General features: G+C 41.7%; 1 protein-coding gene and 1 long non-coding RNA gene across 3 annotated transcripts in view; one reads left to right on the forward strand and one right to left on the reverse strand.

Annotated features, from left to right (window-relative positions):
- znf385c (zinc finger protein 385C) overlaps positions 1 to 21,825 on the forward strand; it is a 107,286-nt gene that overhangs the window by 35,473 nt on the left and 49,988 nt on the right. The window lies entirely within an intron of this gene.
- LOC133514848 (uncharacterized) lies at positions 18,187 to 18,846 on the reverse strand. The gene is made up of 3 exons (XR_009798870.1): positions 18,695 to 18,846; positions 18,410 to 18,567; positions 18,187 to 18,345 (listed from the first exon to the last, which is right to left on the reverse strand). It is a non-coding gene; the product is annotated as an uncharacterized LOC133514848 (long non-coding RNA).

The following is a 21,825-nucleotide window of genomic DNA, read 5'->3' on the forward strand; positions in this document are numbered from 1 at the left end:
GCCGTCCGTTGTCTTTTCACATCCTCGAATGTTCATCATTGGTTGTGAGTGTCAGGTAATACGAACAAAGTAAGTTAAAATAAGCGCAGAGGCTTTTTAGCAGAGCTTTTTTTTTTTTTCATTCTCGTTGCATGACGAATCATCAAACACATCCTGCGCTGCGAGCTAGAATCCTTTGCAATTTATCACGCCCCAGCCATCGAGTCTCCCCCAATTGTTTGACGCTCTTGGCGAAGGTCTCTTTGAGATGTTGTTTTAACTTTGACCCTTCGAATTGGCTAAAAATGATTAAACTTCCATGACATCTTTTGATGATGAAAACCCAAATTCTGTCTGTTTAGTCTACAATTTAGAAATATGGTAGCAGTCAGACAAAATATCAAGAAATTTGCCAATGAAATACCCTTGGAAATGGCCTAAATGGCTGCTTTTAACTAAATGTTTTTCTCGCTCTTCAGGCATAGCTCCTGGAGACCTAATTACAGGAGTACTTCTGATAGGCATTGCCAACAACAAATGTTTTGGATAACATAATATAATCCTTCTAATAGTGTATGTTTTTTAAAATTTGGTAGAAATCAGACAGTCTATTCTAGAAGTTGAACCTGTAAATGACTAAAATCACCCTAATATTGGCAGCTTCAAAGCAAAACTGCTTACGGTATTTGGTATTCATTTTAAGGCATGGGTCATGAGACAAAATCCTATCAAATCAATGAAGCTTGTGGCAGCAGGTGATGTTTTTATACAGTTCGGGGACGCTATCGAGTCTCTTTGTGTTTTGTGCTTTGTGAAGTTACCGAAAGTGTGAGTTGGGAGAAGAAAAACTCTTGCGATGTAATAATGAAGTTGTCATATTGCGGGCGGCAGAAGGTCAGAGTTGACCAAAATGTCACATTGTTTCAGTCACTCATTAAAAGATTTTTCTTTCGCCCTGAGTTTCTCCTCTCAGGCAATATGAAAGCAGCTTTTTCCCCACTTGATGTTGTGACCTTGAACATCTCCGCTAGCTTTTGCTCACGTGCCATTTTAAGAGTTACAGAAGTCCTTTTCCACTGCACCACTTGGCTCAATAAGGTTCCATTTGCTTGTTATTGCTTTTCCACTGGCAAAAACAGGTACAATTTCTGGTACTTGGTCATTTCGGGCTTACAAATGTGTAAAGCTGATGTCATATGGTTGGCTAAAACCAGTGCTTGTTATTTAATGAACAAGCCTTTGAAGGTTCATTTGAGGCTGGTAATGACCCAAAGCACAAGCTAACGTTAGCTTGTCTCGTAGCTACTCCGCAGTTTTCACTTTTCTCCAGTGGACTGTTTTCTTGCTGCTCTTAGTCAAAATTGGAAAATTTACGCTATATAAATGTTAGAAGAATTTACAGGAGGAGACCCTCCTTCTCCTCAGATGTTTGCGAGCTTGTCCCTTTTCATTTAAAGTGACATATTTTTCTGAAGGTTTCCAGGTTACCACTAGTCATAGTTCATACTAACGCTTGGGGATGTGTGACTCTAAATGATGTCAAAACATGACCTCATCCTGTTGCAGTGCCTTCGTTTGGAATTTTGCAATATTATACACCACAGTTGCGACTCGCCACTTAGCTGTAGCATACATTTTTCCAGATGGCTTCAGTCTCCTCTTGGATAAAATTGCTTTCCTTGCTGTTTACAAATGTGAGAAGTAAATCCGGAGAGCCTTGTTCTCCTCTGTTGCGTGTTAGCGCTTTACTACTGATGCGTTTAGCACGGCGATATGCGTTGCAGTTTCCTCACCGTTGGTTGTTCATTTGTTTGCCGATATGTGACGAGAAATGCCATTGCTGTGACATTATATTAATAGACTCCATAGCCTCCACTAAGCTGCAGCGGTGCGTTTTCTTCTCTCCCCTGTGTCATCGTGAAAAAAAAAAAATTGTCCCTCCATGCACAACTGGAAACCATTGTCCTTGTTTCACAACTTTTATACATGCAGTTATCCTGCTTCTCTTCGGTTGCACAGATAATGTGGTTTTATGAAAAAAAAAATGACGTTTTTTTTACCTAAAGTATTCAAAGTCGGTCATGACTCAATGACCATGGCAAAAGCAACGTGAGCCCCCTCGCGAGCCCCAGTTCCAACAGTTCCTACCATCCTGCTTGTAAATGTCTGCAGATGTATCAAAAGTCAAGCCCCTTCAGATGGACACACATGAGTTATTTATTTATGATTAGTGCTGTCAGGAACATTGCAATAAGACCCCCACGTGGCATACAGAACGAGACTGGCGTACTTGCTCATATCTCATGTGGACTGAAGGCTCGGCAAGCAGCTGATGACATGATGATGAGGCCTGATTTGACCCAGTAAAGCGAACACACACAAGCGTGTTTGCGTGTGTGCGTATGTATGTGTGTGTGTTTAGCGTCGTCGGGATACCGGCAAACCAAAACGAGAGGAGAAGGAATTTGCATTTTTTTCACGCTCCTCCATATCTCATTTTCCTCTGATGTGTGCACTTTTTTTTTTTCTTGGCTTTTAAATTTGCCTTGCGTGTTAGGCGAGCACTCGCCATCATGGCCGCCCGTCTGATGCCATCTCCTCTGCCGCGCCGCTGCTTTAATAAAGCGTGACGGATTGGATTAAAGGCGAGGATTTTCTGCATGAATGCATTTGCGCATCTGTGTTTTATTTTTGCTTCGCCTCTTGCCATTTTCCCATTTTTTTCCCCCCTACTCGACAAATGGAAATGACTTCTCTGGTGTCCCCCACCCTCACCCTCCCAACCTCCACCCCCGTGTCCCTCACCCTCGCACCCCTGAAACACCTTTAAACACCAGGTGGGTGTGTGAGCTCTCTCATTTTACGTCATTTAATAGAGAGAAATGTTCAGGCAGCTGCAGGTTTGATGTCATTTGTATTGGATTTATGTATGTATGGATGGATGATGTATTTATTATTGGATGTATTTATATATTCATGTAACCGGCATTTATCCAGGTAAGGCTAGTGGGAGCTGTTTCTCATTTCCAATGAGAATCAGACACTATTTTCTCTCTGTTAAATCCGTAGTCTGTTGCTTCTGGGTCCGCTAAATCCAGGTTCCACTGTATTTGGATTTGATAGAAAAGGGATGATATAACTGAAAAGGCAGCAAATGAGGCTTCCTTGTGCTGTAGCCATTCTTCTCCGCTATATACATGCTAATGCTAACACATAATGGGAAATCCATATAAAACCATTTAAGCAACTGATATTTAAACAAGAATGCATATTTGAATATATATATTTGAATATACATTTGGACAGTCATTATAAAAGCACTCATTGTCATTTGTTCTTTATCCTCTGCGAGGAGCTGCAAGGCCCTGAGCCATCTTTTCTGTTCAGACGTGCATGGACAATACTGTGTAATGTCATTGAATCTGGTCCTGTTTACACAAAGGAAAAACATTTACTGTACCCAATGCCAACCAAAGTCTTACCTTCAAACCAACGTACATGAAGAACCGTGATCTTTGGCAAACTATTACACCCCTATTCAAAACTCAGTAGGAGCACATGTAAACAAACAGAAAAAAAATGCGTTAAACCCTCTGACATCTCTTCAAATATAACGTGGCTAGCGAATCCTGCACTTTGCTCCCGACCCACTCGCTCTCCATCTCCCCTCATCGTCCCCGCTCCGCCCTGGGGGGCGCCCTCTCCGTGACGGCGGGTTCAAACTCTGGGAAAAGGTCGGGGGGCACGCAATGCCGGCGTACAGGGGATGCGCCGATGCGAGAAACATGGTGGGAGGGAGCCACGGCGGGGGAAGGGCTCATCATCGCTGCACATTTTGCCAGGTCCAGGGCATTTTTCTGCAAAGAAGCTTTTGAACGTGTTTAGCGAACTGTATGCTTTGCCAGTTTCCCTAAATGTCAGCAAATATCAATTTTGGTGAACGGCTATTCTATCAAATCAGGGACCATGTTAGAAAAAAAAATCTGCATTTTTTGTGTGTGTATCAGTCTAATAGAAAAATAAACACCTCCTTCAAATAACATCCTTCGATCAGGGAAAAAAAGTCCAGAAATTGGAATTGTCTCATTTCACATGCATGAATATTTTCAACCTGACTGCTGCGCCATTTTCAACTAGCTCAACCTCTGAGACGGTTAGTCGATAGGTCTCCCGACAGAACACATTCCTCCCATACCATCTATGATGACCGTTATGTATTGATATATTCTACATAGAAACTACAATGGAACAAAATGGGCTGCTGCGCCTTTCACTCACTGGCTCTCGTCTGGATGATTCCTCCTTGTTGTCCATCCAAGTGGTGAGCCACGTGAAAAGTTCACTCATTTGGGGGAGGTGAAATTATAGGACCCTTCCCCCCAACCACACACACCCTGCCTCTTCCATTACCCCCCCAACCCTCACCCTCATCTCGCCTTCACCTCAGCCATCCTCTGAGCACTATGATTGCCCATCTTCAGAGGGGCAAAATTACACCGGAGTGACTTATTACAACCCAGACACAGAGGAGGTTGCCAGGAATAAAAGCATGATGGGGGATCTCAGATGTAGTCTCCAAGAGGGGATCAGACTTTTTTTTTTTTTTTTTTTGTACTAACATACATTCAAGGTTTAATAGCAGACAAAGTAAGTTTTTTTTCCACAAATTAAAACCTGAATTAATGGATATAAACACAAAAAAAGCCAAGTCAAGAAATCCTAAGGACGGTACAGTACATAGTTTTTGAGTTTTCAATTGAAAGGTCGCTAAATATAGGACACCTAGCACGTGAAGTATTACTTTTGTGACTGTTTTTCGTACTAATTCCGTAAACACATTATGTGCAGTACAAGGTATAAATTTGGCTTACGGTATAGATTTGGACTGTACTAATCAATTGTGGTAAAACTTGTTCATGATGTTGTCGGATTCCAGTAAGTTTGTTTAAGAAAAAAAAAGTTGCATCCATCCTCCCTGCTTTCCCCGCTGCTTGGAAACTTCCGTGGGAATGCTAAGTGCTATGCTATCTTACATCGCACCATTTACCTACGAGCTGATACTGTGGTTAGTGTGACTAAACAGCTCGCTTCTCAAAGTCACTAATCCATGGCAGCAAATAATGCTTCTATCAACTGTTATCATTCAAGTAGGATGAGGAGGAATAATCAGGAGAAGACAGCTAATCCATGCTAACCGCTAAGTGATCGTGAATTGTAGTCATGAAACACGGGTAAGGGATCGAACAGTGATAGAGAAAACTTCTCACTGGAAATCCCGAGATGACTGCAGCAAGTAACCAACTACAAACAGCAAGTTAGGAAGAAAATAATTAAGCGTCGAGAAATATGCAACCTTTAGTGCGCTGATTTTCTAAATTATTGGACCTTTCACGCAAAGACAGAAAAACAAGAGTAACAGTAACAGTGACGTTCTGACATCTAAAAGCTTTGTTTCCACAAAGCAGTACGGTTTGGTTTACTTCTGTATCGTATGCGTTTTGCCATTCCCATTGTGAAGGGTTGGAAAATTTTAATGTTTTTTCCCGCAAGATCATGAAAACAGTGTCGTCCTGTACAGTTCCAATTTTACACATGTTTTTATTAGGCTACGTGACGTCAGACAAATGTAAGGCGGCATGATTCATGCGGTTTCCCCATTAATTGGTTGCAAATAGCCATGTGTTGAGGGAGCAGGTGGAGGAACAATTAGAAAGATAGAGGCACACACTGGAAAGGAGAGGAATGAAGATTAGCCAAAGTAAAACAGAATATATATGTGTGAATGAGAGGGGTGAAGGTGGAAGTGTGAGGCTCCAGGGAGAAGAGATAGCGAAGGTGAACGACTTCAAATACTTGGGATCAAGAATACAGAGCAATGGAGAGTGCGGTAAGGAAGTGAAAAATCGGGTCCAAGCGGGGTGGAACAGTTGGCGGAAGGTGTCTGGTGTTCTATGTGACAGAATAGTCTCCGCTAGGATGAAGGGCAAAGTCTATAAAACAGTGGTGAGGCCGATGTAATGTATGTGTGATGTATGGATTAGAGACGGTGGCACTGAAGAAACAACAAGAAGCAGAACTGGAGGGAGCAGAAATGAAGATGTTGAGGTTCTCGCTCGGGTGAGCAGGTCGGATAGGATTAGAAAGGAGCTCATTAGAGGGACAGCCAAAGTTGGATGTTTTGGAGACAAGATTCGAGAGAGCAGACTTCTATGGTTTGGACATGTCTAGAGGCGAGAGAGTGAGTATAATGGTAGAATGGTGGTGAGGATGGAGCTGCCAGGCAAAAGAGTGAGAGGAAGACCAAAGAGAAGGTTGATGGATGTTGTGAGGGAGGACATGAGGACACTGGGTGGTCGAGAGGAAGATGCACGAGATAGCCTTTGATGGAAAAAGATGACACGCTGTGGCGACCCCTAATCGGGGCAAGCCAAAAGGAAAAGAAGAAGAAGAAGCCATGTATTGATAGATTACAAAAAATACCATGCACTACCATGGAAATCTGAATGTATAGATTTTTATATCACTCGTTTATAGTTTGTTTATTTTTCCTAAATGTGTCACTTCAAACACTTTCCCACCTTGCCTTAAGATACTGTACGTACTGTAGGATATGTGCTCAAAGCCTCTGTGATACAACAAATGAAACAAATATTTATGCACTGTCAGTATGTCACTTCTTTATGCAAATGAACTCCCATGAGTATTACCAAAAGAGACAACACACACACACGTATATCAACATTTAGAGCGGATGATTTTCATTGTTATTCATGTATTAATTTATTCGCTGGTGGCAGACGCCAAACGGGGGCTGGAATATGCAGATGCCGGCTTGTTCCGCCATGAGAGGTTTCCGGCCCAACGCCTCGAGCCGATATTAGAGACAGGCAGGGAAGGGGGAGAAGGCTGGAGTGTATTTGGTGTGCTCCAGGTGTGATGGAACGGCGACCTTGACACCAGGGTGAGCGTGTTGCGCTATCCTCCCTCGCTTGTCGACAATGCGGTTGCCTGAGTACCCGCGAGGTGACTTTTTGCCTTTGTCTCACTCCTCGCCCGCAAAGAATTGGGACAGAACTAACACACGGCGTGTTGGCTAGCGGATAACACCCGCTGCAACCCCCCTCACCCCCCATGGCGGGTCAAGACGACCGCAAATGTCAACACCCACCTGTATTTGGACCATCGGGCTTCAACGTCAAACGCCGAAGATCCATTTATGCAAAACTTCCAAGGCTTAAATCGGATGGGAAATGCGTGACTACAAATCATTGTGTATACACCATAAAATACCACTTTTACATTAGCCAGTTATAGAACATTAAATATGCACATAATACATGAGAATTCTATGGCGTATAGTATTACATAACATGGCATAATGTAAATATGGCACATTACATTTGTAATACAACACAATATATGTAAATATGTTTCATTACAGTTTTATAGAACATTTAATATGGTATAATTGAATTATAGGTTATAATTATATAAACATAGTATATGATAACACGAGCAGTATATAGAACAACAAATATTTAAATATGGCACATCACAGTTGTATAGAACCATGAATATGGAAATACAGCATTTAATATGGTGTGTATGTATGGTGTGATATGTCACTATAACTATATAGACATTTTATGTATATCTAGACATTATAATGAGATATAAATGTGTTATAGGTATATCAACATAGTATATGATGTAAATAATAACACTAGCAGTATATAGAACATCAAACATTTAAATGTGGTACATTACAGTTGTATAGAACCATGAATATGGAAATATAACATTTACTATGGTGTGATATGTCACACTATAATTATATAGACATTGCATGTATATATAGATATTATAATGAGGTGTGTACATGCTGAATTAGAGTTGGAGAACAGATTAGAGACAACACGCTAGAACGTGTTTACACATTAAATACAAAAATACACTTGTTGCGCATACATTAAATATGATGTAACTCGTGCTTTGGAGTGCTATCGAACATTAAATACGAGAAGATAGTACATTCGAGTTGTACAGAACATTAGATATGGAGTAAATGTGGTCCATTAAAGGTGTATAGTGCTTAAAATCTTGAAATAAACGACACTACTCAAGTCAAATAGAGCAGTAAATATAGTACAAATAGGATGTGAATACTGTACATTATTTGTATAGAGCATTAAAGGTTACTTTGGTTGTATAGAACAGTTAAGTGATGTGAGGGTTGTGTATGGGATTAAATATGATGTATATATGATCCATTCAAAGAGCATACATTTAATATGATGTAAATATGGTGCTTCCCTGTTGTACCGTACATTAAATTGCATGCTCGTACATCCCACTTGTATAGAACATTAAACATGATTCAAATATGGTGCATTTCATGCGGATCTTGTTGTACCGCAAAAGAGGAAAAAAAAGTTAATTATAAAGTATATCCAACATGCGATCAGGAGTTCTCAGATCATAAATAAAACAAATAGATCAGCAGTGGGAGTCTTAACATACACCAGGCTTTATTGAGACGCTTACCGAGAGTAGCGCAATGGCAGCGGCGGTAAGAAAATAAGCAGTTGGGCAAAAACGGCGGTGTCATGGCGCACAGAGACGTAAATAGCAAACGCCTCCAAGACGGCCAGAAGGTTGTTGGCTGTTTGCTTTTTGCTCTCCGTGCATTTTTGCCGATTCCCTACGGGGAGGGTTACTAGCACGCAGAAAGGAAGTCAGGATGTCAATGACAAGAAGCTAACACGCCGACAAGGAGATGCTTGATTTTGAAAATAAGAAATTTTCATAAGAATAGACCAAAGTTAGAACTATTATAAGGCTTTATGGATATACTGTAAGTACAGCGGTAAAAGAAATCTCTTAAACAAGGGCTACTCAAGCCTTGTACACTTTAAAAAAAATTTTTACCACTTCAAGTAATATTAAAATACTTCAAAATAAACAAACAAGTTTTGTTCCTAAAACAGTTATTTAACATTATTTTAAGTCTCTTAACATAATGCAAATGTACCATACTTAAAAATTAAGTACAATTAAACTGTACATACGCATGATTTCATGTATCCCTAGTGGGAGCCCACAGAAAAATGAATTTTTTACAAGGTACAGGATTAACTTCTTAACACAAGAGTGTGTAGTTGGAGTGTTTTAAAAAAAAAGTAGTATTTTTGTATGTGTTCTGGTACAAACTCACAAAAAGTGAATAAATATACTCGTTTAAAAAAAAACCCACCATAATGTAAAATAGGAGCTGTTAACTAAACTCAAGCATCCTCTTTTTCAGTACTAACATATTGTATAAAAAATGTATTTATTTTGCATTTCAAATAGTTCCGTACACCTTGATATGCGTTTTAAAAAGATAAATATCTCAGCGATATAGGACAGATATATTAAATTTAACTTAATTATTATCGACTCATATTCCCTAAGTTATACATAAATATAATTCATCAGCTAAACAGTGGGAGAAAGGTTGAAACTCATATCCCATTTTCATTTCTATGTACCATATTTTATCGCTATGAAAGTATTAAATGTAAAAAAAAAACAACATTTTAACTAAATTCTTTTGATTTTTATATAACCTCCTTTATGTTAAAAAACATACATTTATCATCAACTTAACAGTAGGCATTTTAAAAGATTTTCATTTTTAGATTTATTTGTACAAACACAATATATATTTTTTAATATAAAAACGTGTTTTTTCAAATAGATCTATACAACAACTGGAGGCTAGTTTCACCTTATGGAAAAATGCCCATCTTGTCGTGCGCCCCCTTCAAATGTTGGGCTTCTCTTTTGTATTGAATGTCTATTTTTTACATGATATTAAGGCACAAACTCCACGTGTGGCGACATGTGTTCTTCCCCTCGCAATGTTCCGCAAAGGAAAGAGAGGACACGACTGAAGCCCCGCGGGTGCGCGTCCAGTCCAGAGTCGGGGGGCTGTGTGTCAAATCAGCAGAGCCTGTGTGCACCCGAGGCCCTATTTGTAGCGTATAATTAGCTTTTAATCAGCACCCTCGTTGGGGCGAGCGGCCAAGATTAAGCCCGGCTCTGGCGCTGCCTAAAATAAGCATTCAGAAATTGCCTTTGAAAGCCTCTGACCCGTAGCGTCCAATCATACACACAAAATATGTGTATGCGCACGCGCGCGTGTGCGCACACGCACACATTGTGATGTTGCTTGTTTATTTGCCCTTTCTTATCCCAAGAATATGCGATAATTTTCCGGGGATGCTGTCCTATTTGTCATTATATTTGCATACAAGCCTGATCATGGTTCACGTAATCCAACAATGTACAAAGAAGGTCTTTCATATACAGCACTGTGTGTGTGTGTGTGTGTGTGTGAATGTATAAAATGGCATCGGCTAATCCACGCTGGTCTCCGCTGCGTTTATGCTGCGTAATAAAGTGCAACCAGATGAAAGGCAATTTTTTTTAATGGGATTTGCTTCAGATGGGATCTAGAGCAAAAAGTCACAGAGAGGCGGGAGAAAAGACAACCCGGCCACATGTAGCCCTTTGTGGCTAACATACTGTGAACTTGTAGTTATTGAGATGGAAGGTAGATTGCATTTTTCACAACATAATGGACAAAAACATCAAGCTCAATTGGAATTTTAACCATGATTTTCCACTCTGGTCCTGTAACGGGGCAGTAATTTGCATTAAAAACCAACTGCCACAGGCAAGACTTCTCTTAATCCTTACACCACCTTGAGGGGTCTTGTGAGTAACACCCCCACTTGAGCCCGATGCAAGTGGAAACTTGAGGTCATTTCCTTCATTTTTACTTTTTTCCACATTTTCACCAAAATCCAACTCTACAAACTACAGTACAACCTCAGTTGTCGACCACAATCCGTTCCAGAAGGCGGTCCGGGAACCGATTTGTTGAAAACCGAATCGATATTTTCCATGTCTGCGTAAAGAAGCTGTGTTATACACAATAGCAACGCGCGTCATGGATCAGCTGGTCGGGCCGCGCGCGTTATGTTATTTCCGGGTTTTTCGAAGGCGCGGAAATTCACAACAAAGCGCATCGTGGGTCAGCTGGTTGGGCCGCGCAGTTGTTATGTCCAGGTCTTGTCGCAGGCGTTCGAGTACCGATTTTCATTCAAAGACAGAAGCAAAAAAATCTCAAAATTTTCGGTCAAAAACCGATTTGTTCGAGAACGGAGACGTTCGAGAACCAAGTATTTACTGTAATGAATCAACCAAGAACGCGAGATGAAACTTTGTAGCTGCCCCACTTACCATTTGGTGAGCACCCAATTTCCATCTATGTTCTGGCCGGGTAGCTGAAATACTCCTCCTATACTGCTGATATAAAAGACCTTAGACTCTATTTCAATAATTTGCAATATCAGGGTGCTCATCAAGTTTCATACTCTTCCCACGTATCCATAGTTTTGTTCACACTGGTCAGATGACTCATCAGAAAAAATAGTCACATGACATGCAGTTAGCAGAGAAATTTACCTTTAATCTAGGTTTATGGTTTTTTTTTTATTTTAATAAACATAAAATTCATCCGTCCATTGTCTGTACTGCTTCTCCACTCTGGGCTCACAGTTGTCCTGAAGCCTAGCCAAGCAGACTCTGGACGAGAGACGGGGTCCACCCTCATCAGGTCGCTAGCCAATCGCAGAACACATATAAACAAACTACCATTCACATTAACGCCTATAGACAATTGAGAGTTTTCACATAATCTATTAAGATTTTGGGGGGGGAATTTGGGAGGAAACCAGAGTATCCACAGAAAAACCCACACAGGCAAAGGGACAATTTGCAAACTACACAAAGGAAGTACAGATTTGATCCCAGGACCTCAGAAGTGTGGGTTGACTGTGCTAACCAATCGTCCACCGTGACGCTTTATCAGAAAATAATAGCATTAATTATACTACGTTTGAAAAGGATTAAGCAAGTCGATACCATACCTTTACAAGCTTACTGTACTGTATGTCCAGTACTTTGTACTTTTCACACAAAGGAAGGTACGCTGCACTCAATGGAAAGACAATTTGTCAGTCATGTATTTGTAACTCATACATGGTGCATTTAGTTCAGCGTGAGTAACGATGTACTGTATTCCTATCGACCACTTGAAATAATTCCAATATACTCCTTTTTTTTTATTCCTAAAGTGGAGGGAATGTCTCAGGTTAGACAAATATATATCGAGAAAATAAACACTGGCTGTCTGACACCTCTGTTCAAAAACGGTTTATTTTTAGATCTCCTCATCTCCACAGCCGCGATGCACCCATTCGGGAGTCTGTTGCGTTAATTCTCAATATATTTCTGGATGTCGTCCGCGCCGTTTGGTGGAAGGATGCTCGTTTGAAGCTCCATGATGTGTGTTCAGCATGTCTGGACTCTATTATTTTTGAGCATTCCTGAGGTCAAACCGCTTCTATACTCCGTTAGCTTTCCCTCTACACACTGTGACTCCGCTCCACGAAGCAGAATGGGATTTGAATAGCGGGAAACAAATGAGTGTGAAGAGTCATCTTTTGGCTCATGACCTCCTCTGGGGGGTCAGTGGGGGGGTGAGTCCCGCTTATTGTTCTGTCAACAGCATCTGCTGGGCCTGATAGCAGGATTAGAGCCTCGCCCCCCCCGATAGGGCCACTGGGATTAACCAGCGAAGGGCCTTTTTTTTCCCCCTGACATAAGAGACTCTATGTTTGCATGTGGATGTAATTTGAACTCCAAGTCAATCCCTTCTAGCCCCATCACTACGTACACACATTTCTAATTTCTATCCCCGTTCAATTTTTTTTCCAATTATAAGCTGCCACTCTCTCCCAGAGACAATGTGGCCACCGCAAGGACGGACATTTGTAATAGCGCCGTGCGCTCTGGAGTGCGTGAGTAAATCAAGCGCCATTATCCCCCGTCCGATAGATTGGAGGTCAAGTCAAGGTCCGGCAGGGTGTGTGTTTTAACATAGTGTACAGTAGTGTGTCTCGCTCAACCCAGAACTCGAGACCGAGACCAAAATGCTCGCCTGTGTGACATCTCTTTCACCATGTACGAGTAAGAATTTCATCCGGTTGCGTTAGTGCGCACCCACAGGTACACAGGTGACGTATACAGATTTATTTTGGCGACCTCTCAGTGTGTATTCAAAGCACTTTCTTGTGTGCATCTGCTATTTTATACCGCCATTTTTGTTTCTGATACAATACTACAGCAACAGTACCTCAAAAAATGTATCAATATTGCAATTTGAGAGGCGATTCCCAGTGTAGGATCTGGTGTCAGAGACATTGACATTTCAGACTGTGTCCATCCACACGGTACTTCAGCATTCTTAAAGGTCAAGTGTCATCCCTATAAACATTCTAAAATCGATATTGAAATGAAAAATGTCTATATGGAAAAATAAATATGGGCGGAGAGCGGGTCATTCGTGCGCAAAGTTGCGGAAGTGTCATTCGACATCCAAGTGGTCGCCATATTGGGTGCATCTCCTGCCCGTGATGTCACCCCGGACATTCACCATTGAAAACATGCTGTGGCTCCTACTGTGGAAGACGAAAACGTCTGACACGGAAGCTCTTTTTGAACAAGAGAACATCTCACAACCGAGTGAAGTTACCGGGGCAATATTACCCTATTGTTTCGAGCCATATTTAGATGATATGCGGATCAAGGCCAAACCACCTCCTTGCCCGATCCACCTCTGCGTGGCGGTGACAAAAACAACGCCGCTCGGGAGGAACGACGCCGCCGCGGCCAAACCGCCTCCCTGTCCGATCCACTTTCGCAGCGGAGATGAGCCACCCCGGCCGACAAGGCCTGCTGAGGCCGTCATTCAGCAGCTGCTGCAGGGAAGCCTTCCGATGCGCACGCACATCAACACATTTAGCACCCCTGATTTACTCATCACGCCCCCCCTATTGTGGGTTTTTTTTTAGTAGCTGTATACACACCTACCTGTCATTTGGATTTCAGGAAGCTCTCGTCCTTTGCACCCGTGCAATCCATTTTTTACGACGAACCAGATCTTTTGGAAAAGTATGAAGAGTGAATCCATCCTCCCGAGTGTTCAAGCAATATCCAGCAATGCAACGAGCCGGCATTTTGGCTAACACGAAGGAACAACGAGCTACCTTCCCCCAGGTAAAACTAATAGAAAGAAACGAGTCCTATTGACGCACTACTGCCTCCGTCACTTCCTGCTTCTTGTGGAAAACAAATCCCTCGAGAGGATTTTCATTGGGGGGAGTTACAAAAATCCATATACCGCCCGCTGTTTTTTTTTATTAATAACATACTAAAAATCATCCATTTCATAACACTTGACCTTTAATGTCCATGTTGTTACAGCTCACTTGGTAACATTTTTTGTTGTTGTTGTGTTTGTGTTTATATTCACTTGGAAATCCCACTATGTGTTGGGCAAATCTTATGTACAGCTGTCGTGTCCTTCTTAGTTTAGGATTACGCAACAAAAAGACTATTACCGAAAGCGAAGCAAAGCTGCGAGCGGCGTACCGTGACCGCAGTGAGTTTTCCTACCCCACGCAAATTTTATAGAGCGTAACTCCGTCAACTCCACCCGAAAATTAGTTTTAAAGTTGTATGAAATAAATGATCTTTGTGAAACAAATAAAAAGGCCAGCAAAAACTACAAAAGTCTCCAAATCAGCAAGGTCATGTATCCATTTTTCTCCCACTTCCAACAAATCAATAATCCATATCAGTGAGTAATCGCCACTCTCAGTAGTGATAACGGGCTCGGCAATAGCCGGCTTCGGACCGAAAAGATCTTGAATCTGTCCCGTTCATCCGTACCATAGCTCGTGAGAATAGGCCGATCCGTTTGAGACGCTCATTTGTCAAAAAAAATCAACACAAAGAGAGCGCAGCGGCTCCTCTCAGGCTGACAGAAGTGGCCGATCTGTCTACTGCGTCGCCGTTGCAATGACTCCCTGTCACTGCCTCTATCTTTTATTCCATCTCGTGTCTGTCAGCCCCGCGCTGCCGTTAGCTCGCTTCTGTCAAGCTGTTAGTCAGTGCTCGTCTTCACGTCTCTTTGTCGTAACTGGGTTATTCCATCCATCTATTTTCTACCAAACGTGCTTCCAATTTGGGTCTTCGCGTGTCTTCTTCCTGTCCCGTTTCCTCTGTTGTCCCGTGGGAATAACTGTTCTCTGTCAAACAATCAACATACTTTAGTGTTAGTGACTTTTATTGCGACGTTTCCTTCCACAGGGTTTGGAAACTGGGGTATCGAACCAAATTTGGCTCCATATCGGGTCTTCTTACCCATCTGGTTTTGTCCCATGAGAATTAACACTTTCCGTTGACCAATAAACAGACTTCAGTCTTTGTAGCGCTACTCTCTACCTCATATGTTGTTCCCCCAATGTATGCTCACAAAAAGTTGTTGTCATGAGCAAGCCTGGACCATGGCCAAGAGGGGTCACAGCTGTGTCACATGAGGCACTGTGATTAAACAATGTATTTAAGTTGGAGTTTTGTCACTGGTTTTTCCCAGTTCTTTGAGTATGCTAGTTATCGGACATTGTTTTTTATGTTTTGGATCCTGCCTTCTTTGACTGCGTTGTCGTGCACAACTTTCGTTTATAATAAAATCCACCGAACATTATGTCCTCGTTTTGGAGTCCTGCATTTGGGTCCGCCCGTGCACCGTTGGTTCTTGATAGTTGTGTGAACAAACTAAATTTGACTCCAATGGGAGTCTTCTTGTGTCTTCTTTTTCATACCTCCGAGATTGCTACCTTGATGAACTTGGGGCAGAATGTGCTACATAGGAACCAAATTTGTTCCGATTTACGTCTTCACGTGTCCTCTTTCCATTCCGTTTCCCAAGTTACCGCACCGGAATAGCTCTTCTCGGTTCACCAGTCAAGGGACTTCAATCTTTGGAGCGCCACCCTACCACTGAGCTTGCTATCCGGATCGCAGGGGTTAGAAAACAAGTGCACTTTTTACATAAGTGTAATGAGACAACATCAAAGCCTCCCGACTAATGTTTGTGCTGAACTGACACGGTTGCGCATGCATAACGCTACACACACAAACGATGCGTCGGCGTACACTCGTCGGGTTTGTTTATTTGCACGCATGTGTTTGCCCGCGCTGGCACATTTTCCTCGCTCGGCTAGACTCCTCCCAGTCAGAGCGCGGGCTGTCGCTGCTCGTCAACGTTAAAACCAGGCCGATGCCCTCATGCGTCCCGACAGGCAGGCGGCCTGTAGGAAGCGACGGGATGCGGGAATGGCCTCACAGCGCTCATGTAACTAAGATTAAAAAAAAAACATTTTGTTTACATAAAGGATAAAACATACATGTTCAATCAGCTATGACATTTGAAATCCTTTATTATTCTTTCATGACCTTTTGAGAATAAATTCGCCATTTGTGCTGAGTTTGGTGCTTGGCAGAGGATAAAAAGTGGCCTAGTTTTCCAGCTAGCGGGTCTTCCAAGACCCAAACCTTATCACCTTTGACGTCTGCAGACTGTCTTTCGCAGATGTTACACGACCACACAAGAGGACTCTTAATTTTCTCAAGACTTTGGCCTCCTTTCTGTACTTCCATTGGACCATTGGTACCTCTCCAGACCTTCATTTTCCCTTCCAGTATCTTCCATGATGGTAGTAAGGATTGGAGTACAAATACTGAAATACCAACACCAACTTACTTCAAGACACACGGTTCACGTAAACAAAACTAAGTTACTGTGGTGCCTTCATATACGAGTTTAATTTTTTCCGTGACCACGCTCGGAACGCACAACACGTTACTTTCCTAATCCTCTTTTCTCTTTGAAATGATTTGAAATGCTATTTATGTTTCAGCATTCCCCCCACCCCAAAAAATAGTTTTATCATTTTAATAAGGAAAAGTATAACCATTAACATACACTAATAACATAATTACGTAGAATTCAAAAGAATAAAACCTACTGCATCAATTGAGTGGCCATTGTGATGCTCCTTGTGGCGCCCGCCAAGACCCCACTGACGAATATACTTTTCATCCTCTCATCCCATCAGTACAGCACTATTATTTGTCGGCCTACACAAAGGATAAATAAAACATTTGTCTGTCTGCATGTGTTGCTGAACCACTTGTGTTCACCCTGTTGCTTAAAGGGTTAAAGATGGTATTTAGCGATAGCATTAAGCTAGCAGACCTGAAAGGCTAAGCTACGTGTTTGTTTTCAATACACAAAGTGTATTTCTGTTTGTTTTATCTTTAGTGCATCTTTAAACTTCCACTGGAAGCGGTAATAAAGAACTTGAAGTCTTTTTATTTGTTGAAAGCCACCATTGTACCGTATTTTTTCAAATTATGTCTGGTGGCAATTATTTCATCAAAGCACTTGTTTGAATTTCAGTTTTCATGGTTGCTGTTTATATAATCTTTTTCAGAATTGCACTTCAATTTGGACTTGATTCAGAGCCTTAAGACCACGTAAAATGTAGTTTTCAAAATTCATCTTTAGAAAAAAAAAGTCTCACGTTTGGCTCGCCTCAGTTGTGACTCCTATTCCACTTCCTTAGTCTCTGGATCCATTCATGAACCTCAGTTGACAAAATTCATTGATGATTTATTGATGTGAGGGAACACAGCAGCTCTCTCTTTCTCTCTCTCTCCTTCACACATAGTCTCATGTGGCAGTGATACTGAATTTTCTTTACTTTTCGCCTCCAGTCCCAATACTTTTGCGCCTATATGAATGTGTACTCTCAATGTTAAATGTAGAGGTGCGGATGTGACTAATGTCTGGCCTATATTTCCATTCATAGAAGAATCTTCCAGGTTTATATTAGGAACAGTTGGCCGCACTCGCCCACCACGTTGGGGCTCTTATGTAAACAGGCCAAGTCTTCCTGCATCAACACATTATGTTGGCGAAGCCGGTCTGCCTGCCAGCTCCTGAATCATTTCACTTATGTACTCGGGTGCCATCTTCACCCAGCGCTGTCATACATTATCACCACAACAAAAACAAACTATCGCAGCCAAAAATGGCTTCATTAGCAGCTTATCGCTGATAGATTACCTGTGCTGAAATTCAATTGCGGTGCTCAGTTGCGAACGGATAAACGTGCGGAACAACATATTAGAAGTGCACGAAAGAACATTTTTGTATTGTCACCAAGAAAAGAAAATTACATGGCATTTATAAATAACGTGGTCAGTTAATGGATGAATTCAAAGCCGGTCATAGCTAAGTGTTAGAGCGTTGGTTTAGTAATCCAGGGGTCGTGAGTTCGTATCCCACTGGGGGCCTCCACCCCCCAAGAGGGGCTGCATCAGGAAGGGCATCCGGCGTAAAACCTGTGGTGAACAAATATGAGCATTTTGCTGTGGCAACCCCTAACAGGACAAGAAAGAAACATACTTTTTTACTTTGTATCTAGCTAGCTAGCTAGCTATATAGATGATTTATTCGTCAACAAGGGACAATGACAAGGATTTTTGTGTTGCGTTGTTTCCTGAAGTTGTAGCATGGTGGCATAGCCTCACGTTGTAGTATTCCATCTGTGATTGACAAATACCCTGAGATACAAATGACAATCATTACAAACAGACGTGGTATTTTTCAAGCTAACGTTTACACTTGGTTTTAAGGAGAAAGGAAAGCTGCTCAACATTTCAAGCTCAAAGGAAAGCAAAGAGTATCTACCTTTCCATGGGGGCAGAGGCCTGAAGTCCTCATTTTTATACCTCTTGGATGCCTGGTACGCTCTGCAGTTAAGTAAATAAACAGCCACCCACACCCCGGCCTCTGTACAGCCGAGGAAATAACGTATATATCGATTTCATGTACAAGAAAGTGTCACTAATGAAAGGAAAACAATAGCGTGAGTGTTGCTTTCAGGTGGCATCTGTCTCCCATTAGCGTCCGTCACTCTTGAGTTTACTTTGGCCTGCCCTCAATGCTCATGCAACCGTTGTCAGTCTTGCTGTCACTTATTTAATTAGTCAGTTATGATGTGCTGAGGTTGTAATGATTTTCAATGGACTGCAGTTGTTTTTTAGGTTGTTGGGTATTTACCCGCCTTTTTGGCTGCTCTCAGCCTTTACCTGGTCGTGTCTCGGCAGCAGGTTGGCGGGGCAAAACTGAGGCGGCCGGATAGGGATCGCCAGAACTCCCTAAATGAACCCGTCAATCCCAATATGGTCGGAATCATGACAAATTTTTGAAATTGTCAAACTTATGGTTGTGTTAACTGTGTGTAAAATTCCTGAAACATTGGAAGTCCCCAAACAGGCTGCAAGTATGAGTCCCTAGTTTGGCAACTAAAAGGCATCAAAATACAATTCACTCCAGTAACAATCTTTCTCACGTCCGTTGCAAAGAAAACACCGCCGAGACTTCCTGGGGTGTGTGTGGCTGTTTGTTAATTATCAGCAGGGACACGCAATGGGAGTTTGTGACTTTGTAGGGGAGCCAGAGCTTTAAAGATGTCTCTCTATTACTCACGCTGCCCTTCATTTCTGTTGATCTCGCTACAGCAGCCTAAAATAGCTTAAAATTCACCAAAGAAAACTGCACCAAAACAACACAGCTAATTGATCATTTTAAGATAAACACAGTCACAATCGTCCATCAAGGAAATGTAGTGAAATTCCTATCTTTAAGTTTGATATTTTCTGACCCTCTACAAGGGACATAGTGCAAAATGCATACTTATCTTCTGACCACCCTACCAAGGATTGAAAATAGTTCAGGCACCGTTCCATCAAGCAATACAGTTCATTTCAGTCCACTAAGGAGGACCTGAAGGGAGACTGCGGTCTGACCATCCCTTGGTTTTTCACCATTTTTAATGGAAAATGTGTACTTTACCATGCTGAAACAGGTAAAGAATTACTTTTCTGCAAAGTAAAGCTAATCATGAAATGGTCTCAATAAAGTGGTCGCTAAAAGCAGTGGAAGGTCAGGGTTATAATTTTTTTTTTTTTTTTTTGGTGATTAATCTGACTAAAATCAAACCATGCAATATATTTCATGGGAAATAATGTAAAGCCAATGAATGTGTTCCAGATACTAAAAAATTCAAGCATAAAATACATCATATTGAGAGTAGCTGAACATTAACATACAGAAAACACTGTGAGATAAATATAGGATAAATAACATGAAATGGATAAATTAATATGAAACAACACGATTGAAGCCTTTTGATGGCATATGAAAGAACCCAAGAAGGGAGGGGGAGGATAACAGTTTATTGTTGGACTAGTAATCCATCATTTTCATAACTTTTCTTTTTTTTTTTTTTTTTTAGTTTTTTTTTTTTCAGGAATTCTATCTTGTTTCTCATTTTCTTTATCAAAGAGTTGGCAGCAGGAACATGTTTTCAGTTCTACTTACTCACCAAATAAGCACAATAAACCCTCTGAAATACATCTGATGCTGACTCACGAAAACGGTAAAGTTGGACATGCACATGGGATGCTTTGTGTGGGGATGGATTTCAGGAAATAAGTAGCTGTGTCAAGGTATGTCAAACGCTGATAGTGGATCCCCAAACATGACCAAGGAGTATTAACTGTATTTATTAAATCAAAAGAGCATGTGGAAAAGTTAGAGTAAACACAGACCAACCAAAAACAGTTGGACCAAGCACAATAAAATGAAGATTACAGTAACCAAACAAACACAAAATCAGAAACCTATACCAGGCAGAAAACGAGAAACAGAAAATCATAGTAGTACTTACAAAGAACTGATTGATGGTAAGAAACTACTGGAAGAACCAAGAAACAAACACGAGAGAGAGACATTTCGTGCTGCAATGGTGATGAGCAGCAAACAATAATATGGCATCTTCCTTACGTTTCTCTTGCATCTAAATACCCCACGGATGAAAACCGCCAACAGGTCCGACACAGGAGAACAACCGCCACCACTCCATGGAGACTCCAGACAGAAAGTAAAGCCGGAGCAGGGTGGCGACAAAATACAGAATTATGAGAGAACAAGTAGCGTGGGCATGCAGATAAGTTGGGTACAAGCCATTTTCAATGGTGTGAACACCGAGCAGATGTGCAGAAACTTGGAGAAAATTATAACTACAAATACCCAAACAATTTTAACAGAATCATACTATTGGGGCATTCGAAAAATGAAGCTCTCCTCGACCAGATTTACTACGGTGAGTCAGGAATCTCGTGGAACTGATGAACTTGTTGACCACTACTTATCCAGACTTGACGGTGGTGTGGCACCTTGACCATCTCCGCACACTAGCCGTACTTGCTCTCGGCGGCCCAGCCCGACCGAATACTCCCTGTTAACAGCCGAAGATGCCCTTTATTTGCTCCGCCGAGCTGTTGTTTCTCACAGCCGAGAAGTGAGATGACGGGCGGATGCTGGGATGATTGGATTTTCTTTGTACTTCAGTTGTGATTCACTCCGGCGACGGCAGCATAATGGGCGTCAGCGCTTCGCTGCTTTTTATTGAGCCAAGAGGGGGGACTACACCGCGGCTAGAGGGAAGATGAGTGCTTGCAGGTAGAAAGAAGGGGGTGAAAGCTGGCTCAGAAGACGGAATCAATCTCATTTTCTAACCTTAAATCCCCTCCTAATAAACATAATGCATGCTTATAACACGATACCTTTTGCTCGCACGTAATGGAGATCTCAGCAAAAAATGATAACCAGTTGTTGGCTAGCTTGCCACCAGTTCATATATTTATTCAGCGCTACATTTTGTCAAACAGCGCAAAAAAGATGTACCACAGCAGTCAAAGAAGATCTGTATCCAGCGTGTGGCTTTGTACTTGCAAGAAGAACAAGCACTAACC

The sequence above is a fragment of the Syngnathoides biaculeatus genome, chromosome 16 (genome assembly GCF_019802595.1).
Source record: "Syngnathoides biaculeatus isolate LvHL_M chromosome 16, ASM1980259v1, whole genome shotgun sequence".
NCBI classification, from domain to species: domain Eukaryota; kingdom Metazoa; phylum Chordata; class Actinopteri; order Syngnathiformes; family Syngnathidae; genus Syngnathoides; species Syngnathoides biaculeatus.